The sequence below is a fragment of the Pezoporus occidentalis genome, unplaced genomic scaffold (assembly GCF_034315485.1).
Source record: "Pezoporus occidentalis ecotype Australia unplaced genomic scaffold, CSIRO_AGI_Poc_V1 ctg78, whole genome shotgun sequence".
Lineage (NCBI taxonomy): Eukaryota > Metazoa > Chordata > Aves > Psittaciformes > Psittacidae > Pezoporus > Pezoporus occidentalis.
Window position 1 is genome coordinate 2,879,286 of NW_026916137.1, and position 15,377 is coordinate 2,894,662.

At 48.7% G+C, this 15,377-nt stretch overlaps 1 long non-coding RNA gene across 1 annotated transcript; it reads right to left on the bottom strand.

Annotated features, from left to right (window-relative positions):
- Nucleotides 1–1,877: 1,877 nt before the first annotated feature.
- Nucleotides 1,878–10,729, bottom strand: LOC134155444 (uncharacterized). Its single transcript, XR_009961559.1, has 3 exons — nt 10,642–10,729; nt 3,877–4,201; nt 1,878–2,098 (listed from the first exon to the last, which is right to left on the bottom strand). It is a non-coding gene; the product is annotated as an uncharacterized LOC134155444 (long non-coding RNA).
- Between the last annotated feature and the right edge of the window lie 4,648 nt (nt 10,730–15,377).

Here is a 15,377-nt window from a genome sequence, read left to right on the forward strand (position 1 = left end):
GGAGGAGGAAAACTCCAGGAAGGCAAACAGCTGGCTGCAGCACAGCAGGAGGAGAGGAGAGCTGGCTTTGACTGAGGAAAATCTATGTTTTTTTGGGCAATTTGTCTCAAACCTTGCCCCCCAACCCACACCCTTAAAAAGGAATCTCTGCCCTTGCAATGTTCTCCACTGAGAGGGAACCGCATATCTCTGTTTCATCACTGAGGATGAGCCCCGATGTCCCAGAGTACAGCCAATTAAGTGGCATGCCATGCAGAAGCTGCCTTTGTATTCCTAACAGTGGCCGGGTAGTGCCCTCCCTACATGCCATCTCTCCCTAGTCCCCTCCCTGGGAAGAAAAGAAAGCATAAAAAGCTTTTTGCAAGATGAAAAAGAATTTTTCAAAGGAAAGGCCTGATGAAGAGGTAATTGACAAACACAGTCAGCATAAGGAGAGGCAGGGAAAGGGGTGGGGAGTCCATGGGTATGGAAAGGCAAAGGTTTGTGTCAATAATTCATGAGGAGGAAGTGCTCCTGTGCTCTGGAGGCTGGTGTTCTCAGCCAGTGATGAACGGCTGTCAGGCCAGGGCAGCAGGGAGGTTGTCAGAGCATACCTTGCTTCATGTCAAAAACATGGTCTGCACAGACAGAGAGGGTGTTTACACTGGCATCTAGGCAAAGGGGGATAGAAAGGTTGGAAACATAAGCTGGTCCTTTCTGGGTGATGAATTTGTGCTAAGGAGCACAAAGGACATGAGATTAGGGTCAATTTACCCTCAAGAAACGTTGTCCTCCCTCATAATAATGCTGGGTCATGCCTAGCTCTGGCTAGGCCATCTTTGTTATACTTAAGGAATTTTACTTACAGTCCCACTTGCACTATATAAAGTCATCCATGCTGTGTTCAGCTAATAGGACAGGAAGTTTTAGTATGAAGGCAGGGACAGGGCCCCTCCTGTCTGCATTGTGCTGTATGTGTCTGTGCATTACCAGCCTTTGCTGAAGGCTCAAGGTTGTCTCAACTGTGAGACTCAGTTGTGCTCCTACACAAGCAACATCTAGTCTGGGCTGCAAGAGCAGGCTGCAGCATACCTTGTTATTCCCATCAGACATGGATGAAGCCATGGAGACTGCAGCATGCCGTGGCTCCCTGCTCACCTGCATCCTTGTTGTATCACATCAGGCAGGCACCACCAATGTGGTCTGATCACACATAGGCTCAGAATAGGACAGGGGTACACTGCAGAGCAGTGACCATAGCAGAGAGGTGTGCTGGAGTGCTGAAGTGCATATATAGCCTGAAAGATCTTTTCCTTTGTCCCCAGGGGCCCTACTAGGGGAGGAGGGCATGAGCACCCGCCATGCTACCACCGTGAAATTGTGAGCAGTGGTGCTATGCAGCATGGCAACAACTGTGAAATCCTGAGGGGAGTCATGGATTCGTTATACTGTAATGAATCTGGGTCAAAACAAGGCTGGTGAGGAGAAGCGATAGGACAAGGAGAGCTGGAATCCTTCCTCCCAGACTGCCTCCCCTGTGAGTAGGAACAAGCACGCACAGTGTCAAGCAGGCTGTTGTCATGACCTGCTTCTGGAGCCATCCGTGGCTTCTGACAAAGGTGGGGAGAGGTGTTGCCCTTGCCCCAGCACTTGCTGAGTTGACAGGGTCCCTCTGGGCTGCCCCTGTGCTGGGCACTGCAGTAGGTCTGCCTGTCTCCTTCTTTGGGTTGAGCAGCCTTTGGAAGTCCACAGCTGAGGCCATGGCAAGGAGGCAAGGAGGTATTCACAGCCCAGGGAGCCTGGTGTGGATCGCTGACAGCTTTGCTGTGCCATGGCAGGGCAGGCAGAGATCATGGAAGTGCACAGTAACAGATAGGCTTGGCCCATGCACCAGGCACTGAAGAAAGGAAAAAAGACAGCCTTGTTTCATGTGAAAGTCATTGCTCCCCTCTCTCCAGCTCCTGTGCTTTTAGTTGACATGCTTTGAGACTTCCTTCCTCTCCAGTTCCAGCATCCCTTCTCTTATTTCCAGGATGTGATGGTCTGCCTGTTTTTCTCAGCCGTTTCTTTCTCACAAAGCACTGACAAGGGGCTGCTTCTGATATTGGATTACACCTTCCTGCAAAAAATTGTACCAGCAATGCATTATTATTGTGTCTCATTCCCAGTCACTAACCACAATGTCATCCTGTTGCTGACTACCTTCACTAGCTGCCAGGCTGAAAGACCAGGGAGATAAGTAGAAGTTCCCTTGCAAAGTCAGTGGGTGCCCAAGATCATAGAATCACAGAATGGTTTGGGTTGGAAGGGACCTTGAAGCTCACCCAGTTCCAAACCCCTGCCATGAACAGGGACATCTTCCACTAAGGCAGGTTCTCAAAGCCCCATCCAATCCAATCCTTTCACATCTGGTCCCATGCACAACCTGCTGTATATCCGTCTCATCTAGTGACAACCAGAATTTCCCCTGCCTCCTGCTGACACTGGGAGTTCTTCCCCGGCCTCCCAACCCTGCTCCCTTCCTCTCGTTATCTCTGGGTGAGTGGTCATCTGCCCCCTCCATCACTGTGGAAGATGCCAGCAGGGTGTGGGGAAAGAAGGCTGCATTTCTTGGCAAAGTCGGTCAAGTTTTGACACAGCAGATCAACCCTTGGGCCCTCCGTGTATTTCACCACCCTTACTTTTATGCTCTTTCTCTTAACCAGCTTCCCCGCAGACATCACCCAATGTGGTATACAGCTCGTATTTCTGTCACTACAGGGCCATCTTCATTTCTGTTGCCTTTTCTTCCTCAATGCCACCAGAAACAAGAATTTATTATCACAGAGGGCCATTATGGATAAATGATCTCCCATCAGCTGTATTTATCAGGGATGGGAAGGAAGCGGGAGCCTGTGCGTGGAGGCGGGGAGGCTGACAGCCGCATTCATCCGCAGACCTAATTAAGGTGCAGTGATGCTGCCCACGGCAGGTAGTGCCACGGCAGGACATCAGCAGGGAAGCAAACAAACCGGGAAGGGAAAGAAGAGAGCATAGAGAGACAACTGGAAGAAGCAGGGCAGGAGAGGAGGGGACAGGGGAAGGAAGACAGGGTGATAAGGGCAGCCCGCTGCTTCTCCATCACCCTACTGGTGCTGCCTCCCCTGGCTTCCCTAGCAAATTCCTAATTGCAGAGACTTTCTGTTTTTCACCTGGCTGCTGTGAAGTGACAGCCCTTTTCGTAATCTTAATAATATCTTCTAAGCCCAGAGCAGCAATGAGGCCCCATGAGGGGTGGTGAGAAATGGAGAGGTATGGGGTGGGGAGAGGAGCACACAGGGATTTCTTACACCTTCAGAAGAACTCAGGAATCAGGCTTTTGGTTGGCACAGAGTAAACAAGCCCACTCCGGGTCCAGGCTTTGGCATCCATGGGCACACAGCTGGCTGAAGGTGAGAGGATGAGGAGTGTGGAATGAAAACAGAGCCATGTGCATGGGCATACAGAAGTGGCAGAAGGTTTTGGTGTGAGAAAGCCAAATCAGGCCATTTCATATAGTTGAGTGAGTGAGTGAGTGAGTGATTGAGTGAGTGATAAACACCCTGACAAGGAGGGATGAAATGACATGCAACAAAAAACAATCTGTACTTACAGCGACCGGATGACAAGGGTGGGAAAGACACTTCATGATGTGCCCATGCATGTTTGTTCAGTGTGCGTACTGCTTTGTTCTCATGGGCCATGTGCACCTATGCATGCAGACCTCTCATTGCCATGTGTGTCCATGTGTGTGTCCAGCCACACTGCGTGCCCAGTGTGAGCCTGGGAAAACCTAAGCAGCAGCTTGGATTTGTGCCTGCGAGATGCTAGCCCAGGCTGCCGTTGCACAGTTGTGTGCTTGTGTGTGTACATGCGCACGCGCAGATAGATGCTGCTTCCCTTCTGCACCAGCTGAGTGCCCAAGGAGCTGCAGGGCATCCGATGTCCGGACGGCAGTCCTGTGCTCATGGATGCTGTGAATGATACAGGCTAGCTGTGGCAGTTCTCAGCAGCTCAGGAGAAGGCTCTTAACTCATGCAGACAACCGGCGCTAGGGGCAGCTGGCAAGATGCTGGAAGCCAATCCATTGTGACAGCTGCTCTGCCAGGGGTGGTTGAGGGCTTCTCTCTTCTTGTTTTCACCACAAACTGGTTACCTAGTGTGAGGCTAACAGGGCCACTGCTGGATCTGACAGAAATGGAATCTAAGGGGACAAGCACAGAGTGCATTAAGCAGAAGAGCATCAGGAAAGCAAAGCACTTGAGTGCTGCACATTTCTTGGTTCATGCGCTACTGTTACACACTCTTCTCATGCTTGTTGCTTTTTTCGGGGTCCCTCTTCCTTTCTATCTTCCATTACTCCTCCTAATACTCCCCACCTCCACCACATCCTTCTCTCTTTTTCCTAAGCACCTTCCCTCCGTGGCCCCACTGAGCACCAGTCAGGATACTGTAGAATCAAGAGCTTTCGGTGTGGCTGGGACTGGCTCTTTGTATATCTTTTGGCAAAGAAGTCTGAGAGGGGACTACTGTCATCCCCTACTGCTGCCACACTTTCTTCAGCATCCCTTAGCCACTCTGGGAGCCCCAGAGCCAGGCAGGTTGCCAACTAATACAGAAAGCTGCTGGGTTTCTGCTTCCCAGAAAGCTCCTGACAGCACTGGTGAGCCCCATGCTATAAATAAGGAAGTAAACAGTAACAGCTCTTGAGCCTATTGAGAAGACCCAAAAGGGCTGTGATGCCTCAGCTTAAAGTTCATCCTTGTGGATAGGTATAGGTAACAGGAAAGAGAGTTTGAGAGCAAGCACAGAAAACCGAAGTCTTTGTCTTCCTCATGCCCCTGGTTAGCCCCTTCTCTGCAGGCTCACTCATTTCCTTCAGTCCTCTGCAGGAATGCTGGTCTTTTCTCTGGCTTCACAAACCAGTTGGAGAAGCCTGTGAGGACCCAATTTTCTAGTCCCACAAAGACTGGAAGAAAAGAAGAACACAGTGTGTGACTTGGCAGAGGAAGCACCTTTCTCGCACCTCACCCCATAAATCTCATGCCTGACAGAGTTTCTAATGCTGGAGTCACTTAAAACCACAGTATCATATTGGGTTAAATTGATGAATTGCACTGAGAGTGGGGACAGCCTAAAGCACTGAACAGGGACCCTGTCAATGGCAGGCCTCCCACTCTTGTTCACATTCTCCTCCCTCTCTCCGCTAATGGAGCCTCATCTTTTTAATCAGAAAGTAAGGGCTCTCCAAGTTACTGTCTGAAATGCTCAGAGACTCTTTAGGGAGACCTGGAAGCAGCAGTGCTTGGCTTGGAAACTTTTCAATCAGCAGAGGACAACAGAAGGAAAGGACAAAGAGGTTCAGAGCGGTCATACATGAAGTACATGAAGGGTTGTGCCTCCTCAGCTGTCGTTGGCTGTGGTGCCAAAAACAGCCTGTCAAGTTGTTTGAGAAGCTCGGTGCCAACCTAGACTTGTCCAGAAAGTAATTAGTATAATGGTTCTCAGAAAAGGCCACCTCTAAAAGGTAGGAAGAGAAGTCCAGGGCAATAATCTTCTCTCCTCCAGGAGGGAGGAATGAACTCCTGGATAGCACAGTGGAGACCATGGGAGATCATTCCAAGACAGGGGTCTGACCTCGCTGCAGCCAGCACTGAAGTTCATATTGCTGGGACCAGGCTAACCCTTTCTCAGATCATTCCTTTGACTCCCTGGATTCACCTCTTCTCAGACTGGAAAAGGAGAAAGGTTTTTAAAGGTGTCTGCTGGTTTGGTGTTACTTCCTATCCTGTGGTGATCTAAGTGCAAACCAATGAATATCCCCCAGTCCTGTGAAAATCCATTTTTCACTTCCATTCTGGAATCAGACCTTTTGGTATTCAGATTCTATCCTGTTACCTGTGTTTGCACAGCACCAAGCATAAAAATTTAAGTTGCCTCACCCCCACTGTTATTTTGACCTTCTCTTTTCCACTCCTCCCTGCTGTCCCATCCTTCCTCCCTTGCAATCCCAGAACACTGTCCCTTGTTCTGCCACTGCTGCTCAATGGCTGCCTTCCCCCTTTATGTTCCATTCCCCAAATTTCATGTTACTACCATGTAAATTATTTGGAAATAAGGCGATCATGGAGAAGTCTGTAAATCAAAGGGCCTCTTCAGAGTTACAGATGTGTTTTCACTGAGGCTTTCAAAAGAAGCCTGCTGTGATTTAGTTATCCATCTTCCAACATGGCCACAAGTCCTCTCTCCTTTAACTTCCAGCCTCTCAGCCTTTTCCTGTGCAACAGAAGATCTGGATGGCTACCACTGCTCCCTCTTTTGCTCTCTGGGAACAATACAAAGTCACAGTTCAGCATCTTTACCATGTAGCTTCCACAATCACTGCCCTCCACTGTCACTGGGATGCAAACACAGTGGTGTCAGGAAGACTTCTAATGTGTTGGCAGGGAGCAAACATTGGAATATAGCTTGCGCTGCAGATGCTTTATGGGAGGTATACTGAAATGAAGGCAACAGGGAACACGTAAGACTCCTAGGGAGCTCACAGTAGGTAGCTAAATACAGCAAGGAGGTGTGATAGATACTGAAAGACAGAGGGAGGAGGAAAGGGTGGCTGGGGAGGGTATCTTCTCTGCTTGGCTGCTGCCAGGCACAGTGACCTCAGTCCTCCTACAAAGGGACCTGGCGACTGGATAATTTCAGCTGTGGCATTTCTGACTGCTGGCTGTGCTGATGAGCAGGGCTGCTGTGATAAGCTTACCCTCGAAAGAGTGCACAGGGATCCAGGAAGGGAAAAGGGAGGGAGAAGCTCTGTTTGGGACAAGAGGGAGAGAAAGCAGCTTCAAAATGTGGCAGACTTCAAACTCCTCTGCTTAGGTGGCTGCTTTCAGGGATAGGGGAAGAGGTAGAGGCAGCACCAGGAGACAGACACTGTCATGCATGGTCCCTGCAGGTAGTGAGATCAGCAGATCTTCACTTCTAAGCCAAAGGTCTCCTAGAGCTGGTACTGCTTCCTGAGGCAAAGGAAGCCTTTCTATCCAGGCTTAAACTACCTGTGACAAGCATCTGCCATTATGCTATGTTCCGTCTTTGAAAGCTTCGAAGAACCCCAACTTTCCTAAGGTGCTGGTCCCCAGAGTCCACCATTTTGCTCTGTTTTGCTGGATATTCTCTCTCCTTTACATGTCCCCCACCTGATCCTTAAGCACATGAAACTGGGAGGGAGCACAGCCAGGACACCCAATCCAAATGGATATTCCATACCACAGCACATCATGCTCAGTATAGAAACTGGGGGAGTTGGTTGGGAACAGGTTGGGAATACATGGTCAGCGTTTGGTGAGAAGTATTGTACATCACTTCTGTTTCTTGGGGTTTATTCTTCTCTATTTCCTTATATTATTATTACTGTTGGTGTTGTTATAATTATTTGAATTATTAAGCTGTACTTAACCCATGGGGTTTTACCTTTTTTCCAGTTCTCCCCATCCCACAGAGGGTAGCAGAAGGAGTATGAGAGATTGCATGGTAGTTAGCTGCCAGCTGGGGTTAAACCATGACAAAAACTCTTTCCCCCAGTCTCTGGGTGTTTGGCATCTAAAGGCTCAGGCTGTCATATTAATCCTTCAGAAGTTATTTTATAGCTTGTGCACTTCAAGAGCCCGTGGGAGCATAAACCTACCCAGCCTATTTAATGTGGGGGATTCAGATTTAGTACACACACCACATATATGCTTCTTAAGGCTCTCTGGAGGATCTTCTGCTCCTCCAATTACCTAGCCAGCCAACCCTAGCAAGGGACACCCTATGTGCCAGCTTCTAGCTGCATAGAACAGGCTTTCAGTGAGGATTTGTGAGCAGGGAGGTGGGGAGTCACTCTGACATTTGGTTATCCCTACGAGCCTGGGCAATGACTTTTTCAGTGAGAGGCAAGACCAAAGGCTCAGCATTTGTGAGAGCGGCCCCAGGTACCGGAGAGCCTGTAGGCAGCTTTGCTCTGAAGCAGAAATCCCCATCTTTTCACGGTGCAGACTTGGATGCGCCAGCTGCCCAGCTAAACCTGGCAATTGCGCTAATTGGGAGCACAGGGAGAGGGGCTGAGACACGTCTAGGGAAGATGGAGTGACTGAAAGCAAGGACGTCAGCAGCGGCATGAGGGGCTGGTTGGAGAGAGAGAGCAGGACTGCTTGGTGGGGTGAGGGGTGGCAAGGAGGCTGAGGAGAAGGAGGGGCTGAGCGAAGCAGAGCATTTGGGAGAGCCGGCGAGCACACGTCAGAGCTGCAGGGACTCAGAGACGGTGTCACAGGCAAGGCTGAAATATAAATGGGAATTCTCACTGAGCCAGATTGATGCCATACTGGTGGATGAACACAGGGGGGCTGAAGGAGTGAGGGGAAACAGCACAGCCAGGGCAGCCCATCCAGCACCTTCCCAGGCACCCTCAGTAGCACTGTCCCACCCACTGGTAGAAGCTGATGAGCATATATGTATTCCTTAGTTACTCCTTCCCTCAGTGCGGTCCTAGAGGGGCTACAGAGGTTTGCCCTGATTAAGTGTGCCACTCTTGGAAGAGTTGGGCAGCATCTGTCTGGCAGTGTGGGCAGCCAGGTTAAGGTGGGAGGGAGCAAATGGCATGATCTTCTAAGTTGAGGAGCATGTGGTCTTCCATGCAAGACAGGCTGGTTTCTAACTCCCCTCGCTTTTGCCCCTGTGGCTTCCTTATGGCCATGTTTCATGTAATTCTTCTACTTGGACATAGCTCTGCACACCTACTAGCCCGAGTCCCACAGTCACCTCTAGACCAAATCAAATCCACCATCATCTATCCAAGCTGCCTTCTCTTTTCAAATTCTCTCTCTTTATTTAACGCCTTTCTTCTTCTTTCACCTCTCTATACACTGAATTTCATGGCACTGAAGAGGAGCATTAGAAAAGTCAAAGTGGAACAGTGTAAATTAGCCCCAAGGTCTGCCCTTTCCTACCATCTGTCTTTACCCACTGTTCATTCCCCTGTGTCCCAGGAAGAAAGCTTCCTCCAGAGCATAGGGGAATGTCTTCTCAGACGGAAGAGCTGAGAGCATAAGTGTTGCCATGCCACTGGGGCCTGCAGGTTGGAGACTCCAAGCACTGAGCTGCCAAGAACAAAAAGACAGATCAGTGACCCCTTTCAATCTGGATCTACTGTCGTCTCCTAATGCCACCAACAGCATGTGAAGTTCTGTCTTGGAAAGCACCGGAGCCTAAAAGCAAACAGGATGGCCCTGTGGGAGAAACAAGAGCACTTTACTGCAGAGGATTTGAGAACTCTGTGGTTTCCTTGTGACTCCACATGGGCTACGTGTATAGAGAAGCAAGCAGAGATATTTCCATTTGCTGAGGCTCACTGTGTATACCAGCAGACCTAGATCCTCTGTTGTACACTGATGCCTGACAGAAGTTCTCCCTAGGGAGGACAGAGCATCAGAGTCCCTGTGTCATTGCCATGACTGCTTTTGTGAGCACCACTGTGCCATGAGACACAGAGGGTTCCAGCTTTGTGTAAGCAGCATTGAGTCAGCTCCTGCAGGGTAGAAAGAAGGATCATATCCATACAGATGTTTTCTTAGAGAGAGCTATCATGATCTCTGTGGCAGAGTAACCTGACAAAGTCAGTTCAATGAACATGAACCAGACTCACTCACAATCCACATCAGAGCCACTCACACAGAGATTGCTGATGCTTTGTGGAATGTCACCTGCATGGTGACATCCTAGCAGATCCATGGTCACATAGTTTGGATGGAGCAACTGTCCAAACGGTTGCTTCAACATGATCTACCAGCAACACCAAAGTGGTGCTGTGCCTAAGCACATTGTGGATACAGAAATTCAAGCTAGAGCCAGCAATATGGGCAAACACAGCCTGCTCCACACCTCGCAATGCAGCCAAACCTCTATATGGCTCTACCAGTATAACATCCTTTCCCCTCAATTTCAAGGTCAAATCTCAGTTTTCCCCAGGATCCCAGAGCTCAGGAAACACATTCCACTTTGTTCACTTGGATCAAAACTGATGGAGGAATTTCACATTTGCTCCAAATCTGCTCAGCATCTTTGTCATCCCCTAGTCCAGCTTCCCTTTCTGTGAAGGAAAAGAACTACCCTGCACAGCACTGCCTACCTCTCACCCTGCCTGCCATCATTCCTAACAGACATCGCAGACAGTTTCTGTGCCACTGGAGCAGTTTATTTCTCTCTTCATTTTTCACAAGTGATTATCGAAGTCAGAATTTGTCACCCACAGAATGAAAGGAAAATGAACCTTCAATCACAGATGCAGATCTACCTGCTGAGAAAGAAGAGAAGTGGGGGGGGAGGCTGGGAAGAGAGAGATGAGCAAGGGAAAAGCAGAGAGAAGAAGGGCGTGTTAAACAGAGAGAAGAAACCATTAACAAAGTGAGCAAGAATGGAGACAGGAAACAGAGAGGAGGGGCAGGGCAGGGAGAGAGAGAGTGAAGAGGCTGAGATGAAGACCCTAAATGAGGCAGATCAACTAAACAGAAAAAGGTAGAACATGAAAAATGGAGGGGCAGGATAGAAAAGATCACTATAACTGGAGACAGAGCTGCAAGATTTTCTGCTTCTCCTTCCCACCCCATCTCACACCTGATCCAAACTCACTACCTCTTCTGAATTCTAGCAGGAGTGGTCCTTCTTCGGTGCTGTGAGATGATTCTTCTCGTCCTTCAGCCTGTACAGGGGCAAGGTAACAACTGCAGTCTGAGTCTTCACAATGCCTTGTCCCCACCACTGCTCTAAAATTTGCTCCCCCGTGCAGTTATGTTTCTCGGATGGGAAGATGGTTATCACACATCCTCTTAGTCATCACTTAGCAAAGCTAAACACATTTAGTGCTTCATCTTCCCTCATCAGTCAGGCATTTCTTTGCCCCTCTATCTTCTGCTCTGCCCTGAATTTTCTCCATTTTCTCTCAATTTCAGTTAATAAGCTGCCCAGGCAAGCAGAGCCCTCTGGAGAGGGGTCAGCAGCTCCTTGTTCCATGACTTGATGTCTTTAAGGACAACCATTTCCATCTCTAACGCCATGCTACTCCACTCCCTCTTCTCCAAATAACAGCTATGGGTATTGTTTTGTAATTTTCTTTAGCCTTACCTTCTCTACCATCCTAGCTAAGCCTAGCAATTTGCTTCCAGGTCTCTCAATGGCTATTCTCCTTTAAAGAACCAGTTACTGGTGAGGAGGGGACAAGAGAGCCCTTGAGAATTATCATAGTATCATAGAATGGTTTGGGCTGGAAGGGACCTTAAAATCATCTAGGTCCAACCCGCTGCCACTGGCAGGGACACCTTCCACTATACCAAGTTGCTCAAAGCCCTGCCCAACCTGGCCTTGAACACTTCCAGGGATGGGGCATCCCATTCTCTTTTGATTGACTCGTCATGTACCTATAACATAGTCAGATTTGTCCTTCTTTCAGCCTGTACGTGCCCCAAAAGACCTGACAGATAGGGACAGCAGGGTGAGGAAGCCCACTGTACACCTTGCCTCAAAAGCTGTAATGGGACCGGGTTTTGTCAGGTATCCCAGAGAAATCATAGTGAAAGCTGTAGAAAGAATTTACTCATTTGTTGTGCTGCATTACCAATATAACGATCACTTCAAAGAGCTCCAGCGCAGAAGCACAGAGAGATGCTGGACTGTACAATTACACACACATCCCTACTGGGAAGGCAGGGGGGAATTCAGGACAGGGCTCTGTGTGTCTGACAGGGATGAATAAAATAGATGCTGCAGGTTTAATGATTGCTAGGGAGCCTGCATTTGTTTGTGGATAAGAATGGTGGATCTGACTGAGTTTTGACTTACTTCTGCTACAAACTGATTGAATGTCCTTTAATAATGTGGGTTTAGCTGCGGCCTTTCTGTAAGATGGTTCCAGGACAGTTAACCCCCTGTATGCAGCATTAGCGATCATTACCTACACATATGCATACATCACTTCCCAAAACAGAGGTGTGTAAGAAAAGAGCTGTGTTACAGAGAGGGCTAAAGAAAGAAGTGTAATCTAATAAAAGGATGAGATAACAGGCAGGAAGTAAAAACCACTAAGAACAGCCTTAACACAAGATTTTTTTGGAGCAGCAAAGTAATTGCCTTCTAGTTTTTGACTTATTAAAGCAGCACTTTATACTTCCTTGGGAAACAAAGGGTATCCCCATAGAACTTCCTAGATCCATCATTAGTTTGTCTCCCTAAAGGAATATAATATATAGCCAACAGCTTGAATTAGAAAGATGCAACATATCCTCCAGGTGCAAGAGCAGGGATCCTGTAATGTATGTCTTCTCACCCTACAGTACCTCTCCCACTAGATTCACCTCTTGTCAGAACTTGGCTAGCCCCAAATGAGGGGCCTGATGAGGACTCTGCTCTTTCTCTTTCCCTCACAGCAGCATGTGTGTGGGCACAACAGGTCAGCAGTAGCCAGGGAGCAGACACAGCTGCCTACATATCCATCCTTGTCTTCGGAAAAACAGAGGAAAGAAAAAAGGAGATGACAGTAATATTTGGAGAGGATGGAAAGGAACTCACCTGGACACTTGCCATATCTGTATACACTGGCTTTTCCATCCTCTACCTCCTGCTCACTATAGCCAGAGGGATGTTTTCCTTGTTGACTTCAGAGGATGCCACTAATTAGGATCCAGTATGACAAAGCACAGAGCAGTCTGACACTGCTAGACCACAGGTGCCTAGAGGCAAAGGAGACAGCTCCTGCCTGAGGATCAGTTTCATTAAGATGAAGAACATCAAACAGCTTTCCCTAAACTGACATCCATCTGTCAAAGGAGTCTGCAAAGAAAGGCAGAGCTGACAGGGGCCCTAAGGAGAATCTCATTAGGATGGTTTTAGAGGGGCCTCTTGATGGGAGAGCTGTGGGGACTATCTTCGCCCTCCCATCAGGGATAACTCGTGTCTGTCAGTTTGTTGTCTCTCTTCTCAGAGGCTGATGGGGATGGACAGGTAATACTGATGGAGGTCACGGGTAGGGGAATGTGACCAAGGAGGAGGCACAGGACTGAGGGAGAAACAGTGGAGCAGGGCACTGCAGAGCAAGTGCACAGAGGGAATGTTCAAGGCACTCCTCGCTTTCTGCTTCTGAGGAGGGGGAAGGGCAGACCACTACAGCAAGCACAATGTGCAGGGCTGGGCTGCCCCAGGGGAGCTTGGTGGGAGTGAGAATAGCATCTCACATCCTTGTGCACACCATGCAGAACTGAATACAGCTATCCTGCTTTTTGTTCATAGGATTTGGGCATAGGTTTCACTGTGGACACATCTGCACATCCCTAGAGGCTCATCAAGATATCAGCCCAGCTGAATTAACCCACAGCCCAGCCTGGCAGGTAGAGATATGCCGTGGGAACAATGATGGCGAAAGGCTCCTTTGCCCCGCTGACAACAGCAACATGCACGTTTGAATGGAAGAAGTATGACTGCAGGGACGTACGTCTCTCTGGGTCTGAGCTACAGCCACATTGCCCTAACACAACCAATGATTTCTGGAAGGCTTAAAACCAGGCATTTATCTAGCATTGTAACTCTCTCCTGAGGCAATCCTGCTGGTAAGTGCATTCAGCCACTTGCCCTGCAATACAATGAGAAGGCATGTGCTCAAATTCCCCAGTGAGCTCTGATTCAGTAATCACAACAAGTGTTCATTAGTGCCTGCAGGGACATCCTACTTATTAGGAGTGGTCAGCTGGGTATTACGCTATGCTCAAGTGGTTCAACAGCCTTTAGCCTCTAGAACTGACCTTGCAGTTGACTGCTACACAAGTTGGTGACATTAGTCAGTGTCTCTAAAGGCTCACGTTGATGATATCATTGCCTTTTGTCAAAAGTTGCTACTCACAGTCTCTCAGTGTAGAATGAAAGCATGATGGTTTTGTTTCCTTAGAATGCTCATGCTGATGGTCTGTCTTCCTTAAGGCTGCCACATACGACCTCATTGTTTTTGTCTAAGGCAAGGGTGGGAGACCTGAAGCCCATGGGCTGGGTATAACCTGCAAGAGCTCATGGGTCTGGGACATATCACAGACACTCGGCATGCTTAAAAGACCTGCATCTGGGCAGCACAAGAGATGCCCCTGGCACAGTCCAGGGTTTCTACGTATGTCATCACAATTTCAGATCGGTGACAGAGCTCACGAACTTTATTCCTAACCAGCACTGAAATCCACACGCTGTTCTCACTTCGTGCTATTGCTGTGCAGTGATAAAGCAAGTGTGAATTTGTCACCAGCTAAAAGGTGTTGGAAAGAACCTGCTCTCTCCCCAGGAAAGAACAGGCTCATCAGCCCTGCACCAGGGCTTTGCAGCAATGACATCACCCAGGCTGTGAGGAGCTCCGGCAGATGATGTCACATGGTACCTCTGGAAATCTGCAGTGCTGATGCTGTCCCTGGTTTTAAGGGTTAGCACAAATGATGTCAGTCAAGGAGTGAGTCAGAGGACCAAACACTGGTGTTCAGTGCAACATCACCCACCCGTCTTCAGCTTCTCCTCCAAAACATCTCCCACCGGTACTGTGTGGTGTTTGCCAGCACTGAGTAAACGTTTTGGAAAACACAGGGCATCAAAAACAGCTCTGGAAAACAGAAACTCAACCTTTATATCCCTGAGGGCCTGCAGCTGTGGTGCCATCCCCATATCTAGAGCCTCCCCAACCCATCACAACTCTAAGCCCCCCAAGTGGCCTCCCAGGAAGAGAGGAGGTTGGAGAGGCTCATTTTGGCTCACCCCTCTCCTTCTGCCTGGCTCTCTTGCTCCTGCTCGCATTCATGCTGTAGCTGTCTCGGGCTCTCTCACACAGTCTGTCTCCCTCACACACAAACTCTAACACAAACACAAAGGCTATAGGATCCATGTCTCTCACATATTGTACAAGATCCCTCTCCCTCACACAGTCTCTTTCACACACAGTGTCTCTCTCCCTCACGCTTGTGCTTGCATACACCTCTTTTTCTTCTATCGCCCTCTCTTTTCGGCATTGGCGGGAGTTTCAGGGAGCAAGGCTCTGTCTTATTCACTCTGTTCACAGAGTCACATTGCTCCCTGCTAGTCTGTACCGTTTGTTTTGCTATATTACTACTATTTTCTTTGCTCAGGGCTCAGTTCCCTCCCCTCAAGGAGGAGCTCAAACCCTTATGGCTTAGCAAGAAGTATGTCCCAGTTCTTAGGACTTCCCAAACATGTCTTCACTGGCAGGTGCATGAGGGGTTTGCTTTAGTCCCTGCTCTGTTTGGCTGTATTACTTGTAAGAAAGTGATGCTTCCAGCATGTGACAGATATATATGAGTCAACCTGAATAGGACTAA